Source organism: Myotis myotis, unplaced genomic scaffold (genome assembly GCF_014108235.1).
Source record: "Myotis myotis isolate mMyoMyo1 unplaced genomic scaffold, mMyoMyo1.p scaffold_m19_p_3, whole genome shotgun sequence".
In the NCBI taxonomy this organism is placed as follows: Eukaryota; Metazoa; Chordata; class Mammalia; order Chiroptera; family Vespertilionidae; genus Myotis; species Myotis myotis.
Genome location: NW_023416335.1, coordinates 189,825,154 through 189,829,637, shown reverse-complemented (window position 1 = coordinate 189,829,637; position 4,484 = coordinate 189,825,154).

Genomic DNA, 4,484 nt, shown 5'->3' with positions numbered 1-4,484 from the left:
CTAGGCGGCGCACGGGCCGGGGAGGGAAGGGCGGGCGAGGGAAGAGGGTGGGGAAAGTTGGCTCCGGAGTTGGGCACCGACTCTCATTAGCATTTAAAGGCGCCTGGTGCGCTTGGCTCCCCACCCGGCCGCTCGGGGCTGGGGCGCAGGGGCCGGGGCGGGGAGGACAGGGGCGCGCGGGGCGGGCTGAGGCTTGCACGGCGCGCTGAGGGCGTCGGAGGAGCGCGTCCTGCTGTCCCTTTGTTGGAGAGGCCGGAGGGCTCTCTTCCCCACGACCTCGGGGCCACCTGAGACTGACCTTTGGGAGGGGAAAACAGGGCAACCAAATTACGCCGCGCTTGTCTCCCCCAAACACTTGTTTTTACTCAACGTTGATCGGGCACCGGAAACTATTTGGTTACAGCAATTAAGAGCTGACGGGATAAAATCTTAAGACTATCTGACAACTTACTCCTGAAAGATCATTTACCGATCATTTCACCTACTACCCACAGGTGAGGAAATGGAAGTCCAGCCCTCGGAGAATTAATTTACACCCACTTAACAGACAAATAATGAGTTGTTAATGTGTTTTAAATAATGTAGTTTTAAAAAAAAAAAAAAACCTGAATAAATCCACATCCTCCCTTCGGCTCCCATTGCCTGGGCCATCTGGTGAAAGTTTAAGCAGCTGAGCCCTCAGCCTCAGGGATGGCAGGTCCAGAGACAAATCACCCAATAAACGATATCTCAGTTGAAAGAGGCAACATGGCCTTTAGAGAGTGGACTGGGTTATGCTAAACCATGTACATGCCAGAGGGACTATGACTTGTACCCAAGCACTATCTGGAATACAGAACGATTTGGCCTTTGCCTCTAGGGCCGGGGAAACGTAGGTATACATTTCTAGTGCTGCTCTTTATTAACGGAGTTAACTTGGGCTAGGTATTCAAAAGTCGGTTTCCTCCATGGGAGTTTCTGAAAGGTGCTATGGAAAGTAGATGAGATAATCATATGTAACTCCAGTGTCTGGTCTCACAAAACCTCCTTTTTTTTCCCCTTCCCTATTTCCCCAAACCATTTACCTATTTTCCCCCCCGGAATTATCTGTGGCTGTCTGCCCTACCTCAGGAGGTGTAATTCATTATGTTTCCACTGGTTAGCACAGAATCTAGCATAGAGCTGGAGCACAGTAAATGCTTACTAAATGAAAACAAACAAAAAGACCAAATTGTTCTAAACTTAATTACTTATCAATACATTCATTATCAATAATTATGAAATCATCTGCATTATTACTTTCTTACTCCAGCCATGGAAAATACTAATTAAATTAATTCTTAGAAAAGAATAGAAAAATATAGTATTTTTTACTTTTCCATGTACTTCAATAGTTTTAAAATTACAAACTCCTACATGTTAAAGTCATATTTTAGTTTGACTTCAATCTAGAGTATACAGAATGTTATATATATGTGGGTGCTTAAAAAATGCTGGACTCAAAATAATTTTAAAATGCTGGTCTAATTCTAAGCATGATTAAATTACTTCTTAATTTTTTTTAAGATTATAGTCATTAATTTGAATTATAAAGCATGATTTATTCTCCTGAGGACTGGCCATTGACTTTCCTATCCAACAAAATAATTATCATTACTATTTACTATGCAGAATTGGATTGCAGGAAAAACAAAGAGAGGGTATGTGAAAAAATATATATATTAGAGGCCTGGTGCACAACATTTGTGCACTGGAGGGGGGAGGGGCCCTCAGCCCGGCCTGTGCCCTCTCATAGTCCAGGATCCCTTGGGGGATGTCCACCTGCCGGCTTTGGCCCAATTCCGCCCCCCCCCCCCCCAGGATCACACCTAAGCTGGCAGTCAGACATCCCTCTTGCAGTCCAGGGCTCTTGTAGCCCTGGACCCCTCGCTCCTTACCGCCCACCTGCAGCGGAGGTGGGAGAGGCTGCTGCCACCACTGCTGCCCGGCTTCTGGCTGAGCAGTCCCGGTGTGGGAGTGCACTGACCACCAGGGGGCAGCTCCTGCATTGAGTATCTGCCCCCTGGTGGTCAGTGCATGTCATAGCGACTGGTCATTCTGCCATTTGGTCGATTTGCATATTAGGGTTTTATTATATAGGATATATATGTGTGTGTGTGTGTGTGTGTATGTATGTATATATTCACCCTTGGAAAATAATTCATAACTAACAGGTGTGGCCTCCAACCTCTGGAAGACACTAACATAATTACAGATGCATCCTGGAATTTCCTAGAATTTGTGCTGGACTGGCTCCCGAATCTACTTATTTTCATCCCAAAAAAAGCAGTTGAGCAGCTGGGAGTTCTTGATACTGGGCTAAATAAATCTAGAGAGAATTAGTTAGAGCAAACACAATCTATATTGTTTTAATAATCATAAGAAGAGACCAACTTGGATACAAATGCTCATAAAGTCATCCATTCCTTCACTCACTCATTCACACACTCATTAGCACACATTTACTAAACACACACTGTGTGCTAGACAAAGCACTACACTGAGTATCCAGTGTTGATCAAGATGGAGCTTACACTAAGGCTTTTTCCAAGTGATGTTAAAGAATTGTTTTCCTATTATTTCTAGTGTAAAGAAATGGTATTTATTATATTGGAGATTAAGTGGAACAAGAGAAGAATCGTCATCTAGTTGTTGACAGCAGTCATTTTTAAGCACTGACTGGTTTGGTCATGAAAACAAAGCCACTCAGTTCCTAGTGACTGTTGGAGTTAGAGCTTCTACAAATGTTGGACAGACAGGGGCAGAGAAAGTCAGAGGCTCCACTGAAGATTCCTAACCCAAGACCCTAAGCCACTGGTTTTCAGGAACACTCTTCAAGTCCCTGGAGACACAAGATCCCTGGGAGGCTCTGAACCATTCAGGACTAGAGCCAAGTTTTGTGAGCCTTAAAGCGTATGCAATTTAGAGAGCTCTCTTTCGGAAAAAATAAGTAAAATTATGAATACAAAAGTGCTAAAGCCACTCCCAGAACCCTAGAAAGGGATCATGCCAGAAGGGAGCCCTGAAGTTGCAACTTCATTAGCTTCACTGGGAGTTCACCCTCATCAGCTATCTAAGCAACATAAAGGCAATTTATCTGGAAGCAGCTTTGGACCTTTATCTGCCCACACATCTTCCTGTAATTGACTCTGGAAAACAATGGTCTCCTCCTGTTCAGCCTTCTAAATTTTGTGCAAGTGCCTCTCATTTCCCATATTGGGAAAGAGATTCTGGGAAATGTAGTTCCTGCCTTTGCTGATACTAAGGATGATGCTGAGTTGACAAAAGACTACCCAGCATATCACCCTAAGGTAAAAAAATGCAATTATTTGACCAAGGAGATTGAAGAGAGTTTAATCCATTCAAGGAACTAGAGCTTAAAGGATGGAAGCATTGATATATTAGCAGATCTAAAACACTGAAGTATTAATCTTAACCTGATTGATGCTAAAACAACACAGAAAGGAAATTGATCAGTTGGGAATACAAAAGTAGAAGAACAAGAAAGCAAAGGTTTTTTTCATGGCCTCTGGTGATATTTCAGGAAGAAGGTACCCTGATTATAAGGGTCTGTTTGACATTCACCAATAATGCATTCATCACACTTATTGATCATTCACATTAAGGGCTAAGAATAGCATGCAAATCAAGACCAGAATGACCCTACATTCAAGGAGGCTATGGTCTACATCAGCACTGACCAAATGAAATATAATTTTAACTCCAAGTGTGACCCACAGATCTAATTTTAAAATTTCTGGCAGCCAAGAAATAGATGAAATTAATATTGAGTTCTGCTAGGCAACTAGAAGTTTAGCTTGAATAATTCTCTAGAAGCCCATTGTGAAAAAGTTCTGGCCCTTTAATTTGGACCACACATAAGTATGTAGTAACCCATCAAGATAGTGCTACCTATTGGGCTTGCTTGAGCTTCCTTATCCTATACTAGGGGCACAGTGCATGAATTCATGCACCTTGAGAGGAACTGTGGGCTGCAAGGCTGTGGTGGGCACAGGGGGGGATTTTGGCCCATCCTCCATGCCCCCACCCGGCCCCTCCCGCCAGTCCCCTGTCTACTGGCAGCCCTGCTCCTGCCGCCGCTGCTCCCGCCGCCACTGCTCCCATGCATTGACGGTGCCAGCCTCACTCGCACCTGCTGACTGTGTGAAGCAATTAGGACTGGTGCCAGCAGCGGGTGCTAGTGGGGCTGGTGCTGGCAGTGGGTGCGAGCAGCGGCTGCTGCCCTGGTAGCCCCTCAGGAGCAGGGGGAGATGGAGAAGACCTCAGGGGCGATCAGGACCAGCGCCAGGCCCTGTCAGTGGGTGCTAGCAGTGGCTCTGGCAGCAGGTGCGAGCACCCGGTGGGACCACGGTGCACAGAAGCAAAGAATTTTCAGTAACCACCAGAGGCTCGCCCCAATGACAGAGACCAGCGCCCATCCTCGGTCTAGCCCCCCATCATCTACT